At 43.0% G+C, this 15,934-nt stretch overlaps 1 long non-coding RNA gene across 1 annotated transcript; it reads right to left on the bottom strand.

Moving 5' to 3' along the window:
* Window positions 1-4,399: 4,399 nt before the first annotated feature.
* Window positions 4,400-10,896, bottom strand: LOC139045694 (uncharacterized). The gene is made up of 2 exons (XR_011504613.1): window positions 9,772-10,896; window positions 4,400-8,876 (listed from the first exon to the last, which is right to left on the bottom strand). It is a non-coding gene; the product is annotated as an uncharacterized lncRNA (long non-coding RNA).
* Window positions 10,897-15,934: the final 5,038 nt, after the last annotated feature.

Below are 15,934 nucleotides of genomic sequence, written 5' to 3'. Positions count from 1 at the left end.
CGGGCAGCAGGCCCCGGCTCAAGCTCAAGTACCCACACTGTGCTCAGTGATTGGCTGGGAGCAGCCCAGGGAAGCGCCGCTTGAGTGCGAGAGCCAAGTGGCTGCAAGGAAAGGTAGCTGGAAGCTGTCAGTCAACTGTGACCTGCAGCAGTTCCTGTTGAATGATGACGTGAGCAGTGCCAGTCCAGCGCTGCTCCGTGTATACTTCCCCAGGGTTTCTGAGGATCCCCAGATTAGAGTGTTTGCGCTCAAATGTCTCCCTTTGTTTTGAATTCCTACTCCTAGTTAGGTCTCCGTCTCCTTTAGCGATCTTACCACCACTTCTTCTGGCTGCTTCAACGCCCTCGGCACCTACGCCCCAAATCTGAAGAAAGAGTCCTTTCATTGCCCAAAGTCGCGCTGTCACAGTGCTGTGATGGGGATCTGACAAAGATTTGGGGTAATGGGGAAATTCTGAGAAGGAAATGGAGAACTTAAATTTTAATTTTAGGCGTCATCATGCCTAAAGTCCACTGGCCCTTCTCTGCCGCCGGAATCTCTTGCCAGGTTTTTCTGCCCCTCCCCCCTTCTCCTTTTGAGAGCCTTTTCCCATCCATTTCTTACCTCAGTCTCAATTCCCCAAATTCCCTTTCTCCTGGGTTGTCAGGAAGGAAAAAAATCCCAATATTCCTCTCTTTTGCATTCCTGTATATAGTTTGTAGACAATTTTTCTTTTATTTCTAGGGCTACCCAAGATGAGGATCTGGAGTCTAATTGGGCATAACCAAAAAAGGGTTAATTAAGGTGTTTATACTAAATATTGTAGTCAGTCCTGGATTTCTGGTACTTTCTCATATTTTGGAATTGGCCACTTCTGACTGTATTTTTACTTGTTAACACATTATTAAAAACTAAATCTCAGATTAAACAGATTACAATAGGCCCAAGGCAAAGATATGAGAAAACAAATAGCCATTAGCCACAGCCTTTTCTACACAATTCCTTATCTCAAGTTCATTTTCCAATCTATCGGTATTTTCATCTTTGAAGGAAGGTGATGTTCAGTGATAGCAAATGTACATAAAAAAGACTAAGTATCAGTTTATGAACAGATATAGGCAGGTGGCCAACATGTATAACAGGAAATGTTTTAAGGAGCTGATTCTTTGATGTGGAGTTCCTTTTATAAGAATTTTTCTTTATCTCTCCCATAATAATAAAAAAAAAGATCCTAGTTCAAAGCGCAATCAGTCTTTCATGGTAAGGACAATGGATGGAAGCAATTTGAAGCAAATGCCCTTTGATTAAATAGATGACTATTTGACTTCTTAATACATGATCAACATCAAAATAAACGTCTAGATCTTTTCCAGTTCACGTGGGTCTGGTTTATTTTAGCAGAATTAAAATAGCATACGCACTTTGAACTCTGTGGCTTTAATACTTTAAAAAGACTCCTTGGAAATACTTTAAAATAATCCAACTTTGTTCATGCACCAAAGCATGGAAAATTGAAAGCAAATCAAGATCCCCAGAATATATATTTGCCTTTCAGCATCACCTTGTACCTGCAGCTTTGATTCCAAAACTGTCTTCGCATGTGTTTGTTTTGAAGTCACTTGTGGTGGGGGGAGGTGTATGCTGCAATATACAGATAAGCAGGAAACGAACCGTGGAAGAAAAATCTATTAGTTCCAAAACGCAGAGAAGCCACGGCCCCAGCACTGCACATTTGTCCATTTTCCAATTTAAAATTTTCTCTATTCCAAAGGATGCCATATGATTGCCCCAATTTTGAACCAGCTTATCCTGCACTTGTACTGTTTATTGGTACAAAGAATTTGTTTCTTACCTACAAGTTCCTGAGAAAAATGATCATTTTCACCCGTGTTCTCTGCTTGGCTTCCCCACGCGGCAGCTGTGCTCATGGAGCAGGAACACTGGCTGCCTTCTACTGACAATGCCAGCTGGCCCTTGCTCCAACCATGGTGGTCCCTCTAAAAGCCAGAGTTTTGTTTTCTTCCCCAAGGTCATGAGAGATCCTTTCCCCTCAAACACACATGAAGCATAAAAATTCAAAGCAATAGCTCTGCCCCGAGGCTTAATTCTAATTGTGAAGTTCTCTGAGGGGCATCAGCCGAGGAAAGGACTCTGCAGTAGATCTGCTTACGACCAGCTTGTCCTTTGCTTACCACAAAGAAGAGAGATTTCTTTTTTTTTGAAAGTGAATATTAATTTTTTTCAGGTGTACATCCTTATGTTTCGACTTCTGTATAGACTACATCATGTTCCCCATCAAAAGTCTAGTTGTTGGGTGGCCTGTAGCATAGTGGTTAAGTTTCTCACACTCCACTTTGGCAGCCTGGTTTGCAGGGTCAGATCCCAGGGCATGGACTTAGAATACTCACCAGCCATGCTGTGGTGGCGACCCACATATAAAGTAGAGGAAGACTGGCACGGATGTTAGCTCAGCGACAATCTGCCTCAAGCGAAAAGTGAGGAAGACTGGCAATAGATGTTAGCTTGGGGATAATCTTCCTCAGGAGAAAAAAAAAGCCAGTGGCCATCCATCACCATACACATGTGCCCCTTTACCCCTTTCATCCTCTATGCCACCCCCTTCCCCTCTGGTAACCACCAATCTGTTCTTTGCATCTATGTGTTTGTTTATCTTCCACATATGAATGAAATTATATGGTATTTCTCTTTCTCCATCTAACTTATTTCACTTAGCATAATACCCTCAAGGTCCATCCATGTTGTCTCCAATGGCAGGATTTCATCTTTTCTTATGGCTGAGTAGTATTCCATCATGTATACAAACCACATCTTTATCCATTCATCCATTGATGGGCACTAAGGTTGTTTCCAAGTCTTGGCTACTGTGAATAATGCTGCAATGAACATAGGGGTGCATGTATCTTTTTGAGTTAGTATTTTCATATTCTTTGGAAAAAATACCCAGGAGTGGAATAGCTGGATCATATGGTATTTCTATTTTTAATTTTTTGAGGAAACTGCATACTGTTTCCCATAGTGGCTGCACCAATTTACATTCCCACCTGCAGTGTATGAGAGTTCCTTTTTCTCCACGTCCTCTCCAACACTTGTTATTTCTTGTCTTTTTTGTTTTTGTTTTTTTTTTGAGGAAGATTGGCCCTGAGCTAACATCTGCTGCCAATCCTCCTCTTTTTGCTGAGGAAGACTGGCCTGGAGCTAACATCCATGCTCATCTTCCTCTACTTTATATGTGGGATGCCTGCCACAGCATGGCTTGCCAAGCAGTGTCATGTCTGCACTCAGGACCCAAACCGGCAAACCCCAGGCCGCCAAAGCAGAACAAGTGAGCCACCGGGCTGGCCCCATTTCTTGTCTTTTTAATAATAGTCATTCCAATGGGTATGAGGTGACAGAGATATTTCTTAAATGGTTAGAATTATTAAACTAGTACTAAAGTATAATAAACTAATAACATTTGTTTACTAAATTTAAAATTTTTTTTAAATAAAATTCAGAAGTAAAGAGAATAAAAAGCACAAATTCCCTTCATTTCCCCTTGCCTAGTCAAAAAGTTTTTCACATTAGTAACCACATAACAGTCTGCTGTGTATCTTTCCTGACCTCTTTCTGCATTTCTGCATACACTCACATGTATATTTGTATGTAGTGGGTTGAACAGTGTTCCCACAAAATTCACATCCACTTGGAAACTCAGAATGTGGCTTTATTTGGAATGTGGTCTTTGCAGATATAGTAAGGTAAGGATCTTGAGATGCGATCATCCTGGAACAGGGAGGGCCCTAAATCCAATAATAAGTGCCCTTCTAAGAGACAGAAAAGGAGCCGCAGACACTCAGAGGGAAAGCCGTGTGAAGATGAGGGCAGAAACTGGAGGGGTGCCTCTACAAGCCAAGCACCTCAGGATTATTTGCAGCCACCAGCACCTGAAGAGAGGCATGGAATAGCTTCTCCCTCAGAGCCTCCAGCGGGAACCACTGAGGACACCTTGATTTTGGACTTCTGGCCTCCAGAACAGTGAAAGAATAAATTTCCATTGTTTTGAGCCACTGAGTTTGTGGTTATTCATTATGGCAGCCCTAAGAAACTAATACAGTACATAATTATCTACACACACACACACACACTATCATTATCTTGGAGATTTTCCATAAGGATCAGTGGTTCTCAATGGAGGCTGTCCTGCCCAATATGGAAATACATGAAGGTTGGTTGGGTTTCAAATGACTGAAAGATGTTATGAGCTTGGAGTGGGCAACATTCATACCAGTCCCACACTATGAGAAATCGTTCAGCCTTCTGTATGACTTTTCAGTATCTCACCAGACATTTCTGTAGGTGAAAACCCATTTCTAACCATTTGAGGCAAGGACTTTCTGTTATTACACAAGTGAACACAAAGTATTTTGCACACTTTTAATACATGTACCTTTCCTAAATTTCAGGAAATACAGTGACTGTAAAGTGAGGGAAGCACGTAGCTTCTTTTGTTGGGAATTGTACGACGCGACTGTGTTGGTCTGCACTCGCAGATGCTGCCTCAAAGCATCTGACAGTATTATCTCACCTGTTGCTCTCACTGTGACGGAACATTTACATAATGAAGTATACATTGTATTAATCAGAGTTCTCTCGATTAACATGAAGAGATTTATTGTAAGGAACTGCCTCACACGATTATGGAGGCAGATAAGTCCCAAGATCTGCAGGGTGAGTCAGCAAGCAGGAGACTCAGAAGAGCCGACGGAACAGGTTCAGTCTGAAGGCCAGCAGTCTTGGCAACCAGGAAGAGCTGATGTTTCAGTTCAAGTCCAAAGGCAGGAAAAAAACCAATGTCCCAGTTTGAAGGCAGTCAGGCAGGAGGAAGTGTTTCTCACTAAGGTGAGAATCAGCCTATGTGTTCTATTCAGACCTTCAACTGATTGGATGAGGCCCACCCACATTAGGGAGAGCAATCTGCTTTGCTCAGTCTACTGATTTAAGTGTGAATCTCACCCAAAAACACCCTCACGGACACACCCAGAATGACATTTGACCAAACATCTGGGCACCCCGTGGCCCAGTCAAGTTGATGCATATCAATCATCATAGATATTAATGTACACGTTGCTTTTCTTTCATTTCTACCTCATATTTTAGGTAAAACATTACATTGTTTTCTAAAAATATAATTGTATCAGAAGGTTATATTATCAATGAATCTCATTTTACAAAGTCGAGGAGGCATTAAAAAATATTCATGATAAAGAGGAGTCACTGGCTACTGGATGGTTAAAAGAACTAATCCAGATGTGCTGCACTCTATTGTAATGACTTAGTCCTCTATACACAGACCTCCACATATAGTGTGATATTTAATTAATTAACACTGTGGTGGTTTCCTTTTTTTTTTACTATTACCAAAAATATCACAGAGAAACCCTCACATATATATCTTTGTGTATTTAACAATATTTCTGTATAATAGATTCCTCAAAATAGAATTCCTCAGAAGAACATGCACATTTAAAACGTTGATAGACACTACAGCAGTGGGTTTCAAGACTAGAACTCTTGCTTTAAGGGAAATCGTGCAGCAAAGACTATCAAACAGATACAAGCAGAGCTGCTTTCAAGACGAGGCTGGACTCTGGAAACCCTGCCATCCCTTTCTTGGCGAAGGCAATCAATCCACAGGTGCTTCCACAGAGCGCCTCAGGCTTCAGGAGCACAGCTGGAAACTGGCCTGAGAGGCAGCTTCCCCGTTTCTTGGTGGATTTGGCTTTGTGAGGCTGGCCTGTGAGACTCCTTGATGCCTTCTCCTCACTCCACCTGACATCCAGGTTGTTATCATCAGGCTAAGTGTCGGCGCATTTATCAGTTGCATAGGCTAACCAGCTAGAATTCCCATGCTACCTTCATTATTATTATTTACTTTAAAAAAATGTTTAAATACACAAAGTCCATAAAATTTAAACACACAGCTTAATAAAATAGCATGATGCACATACCTACATAGCCATGACCCAGACAAAGAAACAGGATAACACCGAGAAGCATCCCAAACACAACCAGCTCACTCCTCCCCAAAGGTAACCAGCGTACTGACATGCAGAGTAATCATCCCCTTGCTGTTCTTTACACTGTACTCTGGTATATACCACATGTAAGTAAATGCACTATGGTTTCTGTTTGCCTGTTTGGGGACTTCATATCAAAGGAATGATACAGTATGTATCTTCTATTCTTCAGTCTAATACTATTTTTGTGAAATTTGTACATACTGGTGCATGTGGCTGTAGTCTTTTTATTTTAATTTTTAACACTATGTTGCACTCAATTGTATGACTATACTACAATGTATTTATCCATTCTATTGTTGTGAGCACTTGGTCATTTTCAGTTTGAGGCTATTATCAATAATGCTGCAATGAACTTTCTTATGTGTATCTTCTGGTTCCCGTAGTCTAGCATTTCTACTTCACATATAACTGGGGATATAATTGCTGGGACATAGGACATGAACCTGAGCTTTCTATTCTAGGTTGTTTTACTAAATAAACAAACAATGGTACTGCTTGGTTTTAGAAAGCATTTGTTCTGTAGATTAGATTACCTGATATCCAAGTGCAATTGTATTCATTATTTTCTCAGATATTTTCCATATTTTATAAGGTGTAGGATGGTAAGGGATGTCTTTTTCTTTCTTTCCCTTTTCTTTGCTGAGGAAGATTTGCTCTGAGCTATCTTCTCTTGCCAGTCTTCCTCTTTTTGTATGTAAGCCACTGTCACAACATGGCCCCTGACAGATGAGTGGTGTAGGTTTGCTCACAGGAACCGAACCCAGTTTGCTGAAGTGGAGCATGCCAAACTTAACCACCAGGCCATCAGGGCTGGCCCTGAAAGGGTTTCTTTTGGGATGATAAAATATTTTTAAATGAGATACTTCTTATGATTGCATGACTCTAAATATACTAAAATCCTCTGAACTGTATACTTTAAAAGGATGGATTTTATGGCATGTGAATCATATCTCAATTAAGCTGTAATAAATAAACATATTTAAAAAAATTCACCCTGAAAATAACAATAAGAATTCAGGATTGTTGATGATAGAAGTAGTGTAACAGGGGACTCTGTCTACGTCCAACCATCCCATTAAGAATTATGTGTGGGGGGAGGGGAGAGGCAAGCCACAGGAGAATGGGGGCTGGGGCGTAAAGGAGAGAGGATAGGAAGAAAGTGGCAGATTTAGATGGTGGCTTAGGAAATGTTATGGTATTATTTCTACTATTTGAGTATGGGAAATAAGGACAAGAAAATGGGATAGGATTGATGGAGGACCTCAAGCAATGATGACGTCTAAATATGAATGATTTTCTGATCTGCACATATCAGCTCTCCACATCCCAGGGAGCGTTAATATGTTCACGGAATATGTGAGGGGAACTGACTTGTAAGGATGGAACTCAGGGTCACAGGGTTAATACGCAGAGATAATAATGGTGATGATCACAGCTAACACTGTTATTTCACAGTTATTTTTTATTTATTATAAAGTTTCAAATCCCAGGTGTATCACTTTCTATCTGCGTGACCTTGAGCAAGTTACGTAGGTTCTCTTGACCTTACTTTCTTTGTCCAATAAGCTACCACTGCGCATTTCAGTTCTAGAAAGCGTGTCATGGGAATCACCATTGTCTCCCACCTTCCTTTGGAGGAGGATGCGCAGGAGCAGATACACCCGTTAGAAGGAGTGCACGCTCACCCCACCCCACAGCCCCCTCCCCTGACACCATCACCTCGGCAGAAGAGCTGCAGGCAAGTGACAGGAACATCCCCTGGGGCAAGGGAATACAGAAAACTGCCTTTCTGCCTGAAACTAGAGAAAAGGGGAAAACAGGAAAAATAATGTCTTGACAAATCATCCTGTCACACAAGCATCCTACGAGCTGAAGAATTCGGAGCAGCATCACCACAAAAGCCCTTGCTCAAACTGGATGGTGTCCTGTGCCTCTTAAGATACGGGGTGAGAAACAAGTTTTTTTAAATCCACAAATGATTATTTGAAATACATCGTTTTATGTTTTGGGGGGCAGATAAAATGGGGGAAAAGCCCATTTTTGTTAAAAATGTAGGTAAGTAACACAACTCATATGTCAGTTTTGTTCATTGAGAAGGTTTGGGGACATGTAAAAGAGCCCAGAAAATTCCTACAGGCTGTTGCTATCGAATGAAGGAGGACCAGCTTCCTCAGCAGTTAAATGTCACTCTATATAACACTTTTCTTCTATAAATGAAGGCCTTGTTTCATACCTGGCCTGGATGCTTCTGATTTTATTGGAGCTATACTAAGAAGCTGGTTTGCTGTGAATTCCTGCCTTGTGGTTCAAGGTGCACAAAGTCAACACAGTGCCTGAGTTGCCGCGAGGTCTCACCCAGCCACGTCCCAGGCGGAATTAAATGTCCTCAAGCAGGCTGCTTTGAAATTCTAGTTTTTAAAGCCTGCTTTTCAGAGCAGCAGAGCACAAGACTGCGTGTATATTTAGCGCACTTTATGCATCCTGTATATAAAAGCTGTATTGAACACTTATGAGGGTTCTCCTCTGAAAAATTGCAGATTATAATAGAAAGCATGTTTTTGCATTTTTACCAAAACCTTGGACTCCAACAGGCTGATGGCTTGATGAAGCCAAGAAATGAAAAGAGGGAGCTGGTTACCGTAACATATAGTTTTCCCAGCACAAATAAATCTGTTCCACTCACCCAGGCCTTGAGACAAAGGAACAAAAGAAGGCCAGCAGTTCCAGAACCCTTTGCCCACATCTGACCAGTCCCTGCTCTTTTTCTCCACAGAGAGCAAGTGAGGGGAGGAAGGAGGCAGGCGGTGCCCTCGGGTCCTGAAAAATGGGGTAAAAGGGAATGCTGGAGCCCTTTTCATCTTTTCCCAATACACATCTAATACATTTTCCCTGACGTCCAAATTTTAAAACGATTGTACAGTGTTCAAACAACAAAGGTCTAATTATACATGGCCTCCAAATGTTTGCCTTCAGTAAGTTGACTTGTTTCTCACGTAATCTACAAACAAACGCTCACTGCATTTATTGTTTGGAAAGTATTGAAATAAACTTGATTTCCGCCCAACTGCCTTCTGGTCACAGTCAGGGTCCAAAAAGGAAACCACTCTATTTTTTTTTTTTTAAGTAAAGGAAAATCAATGAGGGAATTAGTTACAAAGGTGACAGAAGAGCTGGAAGCCAAACAGGAGACGGTGAGGCAACCCAGTGATTGACACCAGCAGAGAGAGCAGAGGGGAGGGAGTGGCGTCCCAGAGCCCAGAGCCAGCGTCAGCGCGCAGCAGCTGGCTCACAGCGGGCCTGACCAGAGGCAGCCGGGCCCAGAGCAGATGCAGCCATGCTGGAGAAGCCACTCAAAGCAGAGAGCTGTCTTGTGTGCTCCCTTCCCCCTGCACTCCCAACCCCTCAGCAGTGTCGCTCCTTGCCGCAGCCAGGAGCCAGCTGAGCGGGAAGCTGGGAATCACAGCCTGCGGGGTTGGGGGGGAAGGGGGTCAGCCTCAACGCCAGGGAGAGCAGAGCCAGGTGGGAGATGAATCTGAGGGCACACTGAGATCACAGTTTTCTTGATCATTTCCTGTCTTCTTAAAGCTAAAGAAACAATATATGCAACATGCAGTCTCTAGCTTATCGGATAATGGGGAAGATTAGGTTCTGAAAGCGGCAGCAGCCAAGGAAACTCCGCCTCGCCCCCACCTGCGCGCTCCGTGCCGCTCACCTGTGCGCTCCGTGCCGCTCACCTGCGCGCTCCGTGCTGCTCACCTGTGGGTCACCAGTCCCCACAGTTCTCCCAGCAAAGGCTCTGCTTACCGGGCTCCGCGGGGGACTCATCCGGGGACAAGCGCCTCGTTCCTGATTTTCTTGTCCTCGTTTCAGTATTTTCTCACACTCGCACATTCTGATGTGAATGAAATATCATGCAGCATTTTATGAGCTGCCACAAGGAAAACCGGCTGTGGGATGAATCCCTGGCTGGCGGGGTGCTTTGGCCATATGTCTCCCAGAGCTCTGTGTACGGGGAGGGAAAAGGAGGGAAATGTAGCAGGAATAAGTGGTGAGTTCTGTCTCCTGTCCTCTTTGAGAAGTACCTAGACTAAAAACACCTTTCCCTTTCTTATTTTTTCTTCTCCTTTTTAAAGAGAAAAGATATACCTAAGAGAAATACTTGGGCTATCTAAGGGTGGGGAACGAAGGCCGTTCAGCAGAAAACAGCTGGAATGTGTCTGCAATGGGAGTGGACAAAAAACGCTCTTTCTGTGCCATCAGTGAATCGTTGCTGTGAGAAAACCCAAATAGCAACCTCTTTATCGCCAAAACAATTCTCCCTGAGGCCAATTCCCAGCTTCACAGGCATCTCACCCCGACACCTCCCAGCTGTTTGGCATTGCTGATTCTGCGACCCACCAGAGCCTCAGATCATGACAGAAGCTGCCAGGTCTAAGGAACCTTCACATCACATGCAGGGGAGGGCACAGCGGGTCTGGGCAAGTCCCATGGAGAGAAGACACTACCCTTGTCCACGAAGACGCAGAGCGGGAGCTATTGTCTTTAACCTAAGTGACAGGGCTTCCCCTGAGCCCTCGCAGTGTGCCAGGCTCTCTGTCATCTCACTGAGGCTTCACGGCGGCCCTATGTGGTCCCCATTCTCACTTTCCCCACTTCCCGGGTGAGGATCCTGAGGCTTTGAGGTCGGGTTATTTGTCTAGCGTCACACAGCTGGTAAGCAGCAGATCTGAGACTCAAACCCAGGTCCATCTCCCCAGATGCAAAGCCCTTCATCACTACACTATTTGTTATCAACTCTAAGGAAACTCACGAGCGGTTTGCATGTTCACTGCTAACCAGCCTTGCAGACAGCCACTGACCTCCTCTCCTCGTATTTATGGAAGAGATTTAGTATGAGAGAATCACTGCTTGCTTGTTCTCTTTGTGTAATATTTAAATGCAAATAATCAGTGAACTCCTTAGTCTTAATGACCGAGTCATATGGTATCTGCTGATGTTCTAGAAGCTTCTATGTTCTGAATCTCTCTAGCAACACAAACCCTAGAGAATAAATGCTCTATTTCTGCAACTTTTCTCTGCAGACCTCTCCAGCTGAAGTCACCAAAGACTGGAATCAGTAGATTCAGATCCTGGCCAGTTCGGGAGGACTCCTAATCTCATCTTCAGGGAAGGTCACTTATTTGAACAGCTTTTTGCCCAAGATCCATCGTATCTGTAGATAGATGAGTGTAGTCATTCAGGTGCCCGCCCAGTTCTACTCTTCTAGACTTTGCTCTCATCTCTGCTGCGCTGCTGGAGTCCAGATGGCTCATATCTACTGTGTAGGCTCTTCTCCCTGGAAGGTGACCCTGTCCCTTGAATTCTTACAACATTTATAAGAAGGAAAACAGCACAGGATGACAAACACACTGCACATATACTGACCCACTCAGAGTCAGGCTGATCCTTTAATTTATTGTCTAAACCAGGACCCCTGGAGAGTGAAAAGGAGGACTGCATTACATGAGGACAACAGGCGCAACCCAGGGCAGGCCCACAGTGGACGCTGCTCCTTGATCCTACCTTCTCCACAAGGGTCGCAGCAGCCCTTCAGAGACGCAAACTGCGTGTAATCATATAATTGGCACCTTAGGACACTAACTGCTCACATTGTTGTGCACGCAACTTATTTCATTTTTTCAGCATAAATTTGAGTGTTTACTCTGCAAATTTCCAGATGAAGAGCAATTTACTCTTTAAAGAAAAGGAAGAAGTAATTTCTACTCACAAATAGATTATAATTTAGTTCTGAAGAAAAGACAAATGAGACAAATTTAAAAAACTGTATAAAATAAATGAACTTTATGAGTGCAAATATTCCCTTCCGTAAATGAATTCCCCTGGGTGAGTGAGAAGACCAGGGAGCAATTTGCAAGGCAAGTTAGGCTTGAACTTAGACATTCCATTGGATTTCACTTGGAGTTGATAAAAAATATAGCCCAGGGGCTGGCCCTGTGGCCTAGCCGTTGAGTTCGGATGCTCCGCTTCAGCGGCTCAGGGTTCAAGGGTTCAGAGCCTGGACGCAGACCTAGCACCACTCATCAAGCCACACTGTGGTGCCATCTCACATAAAACACAGGAAGATTGACACAGATGTTAGCTCAGGGCCAATCTGCCTCACACAAAAAAACAAACAAAACAAAACAAAAAATATAGCCCAGATTTTAGAGTCAAAAAGTCCTGCATTTAAGTCTTGAAACTGCATTTACTAGCTGTGTAAAAATAATGGAAAATAGAAAATAAGTGCCGAAGGAGAGAGAATCACACTTTAAAAGTGAGAAGGGAAGAAAATAGTTCTGTTTAGAGATGTTTGTCTTATTGTGCTCCTTATATAATTTCTTCCTAAAAGTAATATTTATTGGGTTAAAAAATTGCAAAGTACAAAAAAGAAAACAAGAACGATTCACGATCCTAACACCCAGATCACCATTGCTGGTATTTACAAACAACAACAAAAGGAATATAGACAGATGATTTGAAAGTTCAAATAGTACAGGAAGGTATAAAATAAGAAATAAAAGTCTGTTCTCCATCCCGCAATATCAATCGCTGAAGAACTCACCTTTGGCGTTTTCTTGCATATCCTTCAAAGAAAAAAAGGCATTTATCTGCATATATATATTCTGTATCTTACTTTTTTACTTAATATTATATCTTGGAGGTCTTTCCATCTCAGCACGTTCAATCTCCTTTATTCTTTTACCAAGAGCAAAACAGTCCATCCCAGAGAATATGACTTCTTTAACCAGCGTTTTTGTTTATTTTGCTACTATAAGCAATGCAGTGGTGCACATTTGAGCCTCCTTAAATGAATGTAGCTTAACCTTACAGCTTATTAAGAGTGAAAATAAAAATATGCTATAGGTGTTTGCACTTTGTCTCCAAAGTTCATTCACCATCTCCTGTTGTCCATTCCCGCCAGCTTCTCCTCATTTCTAGTTTCCCATGTCTTTAATCCTCTGATTCTGGGGAGGCCATCTTGTCTTCCACAGTTTGCCCAACCCCCTTGATGAAAGAACTTCCTTTAGACTTACTGTCGGGGCCCTGACCTCAGCATCCTTCCAGGGGCCACCTGTCAACATCTGCCCTCCGGCTCCACAACCTTCAAAGTGATTGAGAAGCACTCTCTTTGGACATTTGTGATCTTGTGAGTTATAAAAAGAAATACAGATATTTGATCTTCATCCCCAGTTCTGGCACAGAGCTCCTAAAACTGTTGGAATTTCCTAAGCAAGGAAAGTGATAAAGCTATCTTTTGTTACGTTAATAAGGTAACTTTTGGAATGCCCCAAATCACCTAAAGATAGGGGCTGGTCACCAGAGGAACCAACCATGTGACTAGAGGGTTGGCAATTTCAGTTCCACCCTGACCCCTGACCCCTGACCCTCACTCCCAGGGAGGCGAGAGGGGCTGGAGACTGAGTCCAATCCCCAACAGCCAATGATTTCATGGATCCTGCCTGTGTAATGAAGCCTCTGTGAAAACCCCAAAGGACGGGAGTTCAGGGAGCTCCGGGCTTGGTGAATTCATGGAGATTTGCAGAGAGTGGTGTACCTGAGGAGGGCGTGGAAGCCCTCGCCTTTTCCCGTGCCTTGCCCTGTGCATGTCTTCCATCTGGCTCTTCCTGAATTACATCCCTTTTATAGACCTTCAACTGGAATCTGAAGGACGGCCGGGGTGGGCGGGGAGCGGGCAGTATTGTAGGATTGAGCCCTTAACCTGTGGAATCTGGCGCTATCTCCAGGTAGAAAGTCAGAATTGAGTTGAGTTGTAGGACACCCAGCTGGTGTCAGAGAATTTGGTGGTGTGGGGAACCTCCACCCCACACACACATGGAAATTTGGGTGACCAGAATCATTAGCACTTGAACCTCACCAAGTGCTCCTATCAGGAGAATGGGAACTTGATAGGAATGTTTCTGAGTGAGATCCTAGGTGGCCCTTAAAAGACAGGGTGGATTTTAAAAGGCAGGACAAAGGCCTCAGGGGAGGATTAAATGATTTTCTCCAGATACTTTGCAATGCATGACTCCTCTCTATAAGGCAGGTATTCTGTGAAAAGTCAGCTAGTTTAGCAAGATTCCTCTAAGCACCACATTAGTACCTGGAGGCCAGTTTAATGTGAATTAAATTGCAGTCAATATTCTCAAGCCAGACAAACTGTCTGCAAGATTATTGAGGGCCCACAGGGTGCCATAATGACCCAGAAGCAGAGGCCCAGAGGCCCTGGGAGGAGCTTGTATATTAAAGATTTTGTGAAGAATTATGATTCTTAGTGATGAATGAATAAGCTAGAGCAAAATCACCCTGCCAAAAACGAAAGGGTCTTAAGGGCGTGACAACAGTGGCAATTCTGCCTGCTAACGCTGTAGAACAATTTATGAACCACACAGCAATTCAGAGCGGTTTAACAACAATTACCAGATGATGAATGCATGCTTGGAAATGTTAGTATTTCTACAATAACACAATGATATCAAATTAACAAATTCTAGTTTATTCCTGTATCTGAGTGTTCGAGGAGACAAATCAGTTAAATATGCATAGGTACAACCCCTGCTTGTTGAAGACCCCAGTGCTCTATAAGGACCTCCTGAGTAAGAGCCTCTTATGTTTGGAAAAATGTAGAATCTGCATGACCAAGGATGGATTGGTCTGGTTTTTGTATTTACCTAGTGTGGTGAGAAGAATGATGGCCCCCCAAAGATGTCTAGGCCCAAATACCCAGGACCTGTGAATATTACCTCACCTTAAGTGGCGAAAGTGACTTTTCAGATGTAATTAAGTTAAAGATCTTGAGATGGGGAGATTATCCTGGATCATCTCGGTGGGCCCAGTGCAGTTGCAAGGGTCCTCATCAGTGAAGGAAGGAAGGGAGTCAGAGTCAGAGAAGGAGACGCGATGACCACAGAAGCAGAGGTTGGATTTGAAGACGAGCCATGAGCCAAGGAATGCAGATGGTTTCTAGAAGCTGGAAAAAGGCAAGGAAATGAATTCTCCCCTAGAGCCTCGGGAAGCAACGATCCTGCCAACATGTTGATTTTAGCCCAGTGAAACCCAGTTTGGACTTCTGACCTCCAGAATTGTAAGACAATAAACATTTTAAGACACTAAATTTGTGGTAATTTGTTACAGCAGCAATATAAAACTGACACCTAATATCTTTCATTATTGTTTTCTTCATTTCTTTGCCTCATAAATTCAGAAAGCCCAACAGCCAAGTCCAATACTGAAGGAAAATTCAACAACGCCTGTTTCACAGAGCATGAGGAAGACGTCACAGAGACGCAAATGAAAGCAAGAGAAATATGGAACAATACCATAAGCCTTATGCCATATTAGCCCAGAACCATCTTTGGTTACTTGGTAATTCAATTTATTTAAATATTTTCAGTGTCTCTTACAGATTCATATTAAATTCACCATAGCCCCCTACCAAGGCTTTCTTCAGAGAAATCTTTTCCATATATTTCACGGAAATCTGAATATTTTAAAGGCAATAAATTTAAAGTTTTAGAATTTCAAAAACATGTTTAGATGTTGTGAAAGCTCCTTTTGGGGATTCTCCTCTCATTTCCCTGATAATTTTTACCTCTTTGGGAATTGCCCCTTGATCCACAGGGCCTAAATTTACATCTTCCTTTGGCCACTGTGAAGTGGAACAAGAAAGGGCCCAGAGGAACTCTTGACCCAGACTGGGACGGTTCCACCTCCTGGGAACCTAGAATTTAAACTGCCTGATTCAGAGGCTGGGAATTGGAAATAGACTTACTTTATTGTCAGAATTTAGAGAGAAAAGTTCCACAGCTGACTGTCAAGGCTTCCTAGGCCCGGTT

Source organism: Equus asinus, chromosome 7, assembly GCF_041296235.1.
Source record: "Equus asinus isolate D_3611 breed Donkey chromosome 7, EquAss-T2T_v2, whole genome shotgun sequence".
NCBI classification, from domain to species: Eukaryota; Metazoa; Chordata; class Mammalia; order Perissodactyla; family Equidae; genus Equus; species Equus asinus.
The sequence above is the reverse complement of the archived record's forward strand: the minus strand, read 5'-3'. Positions and strand labels throughout refer to the sequence as shown.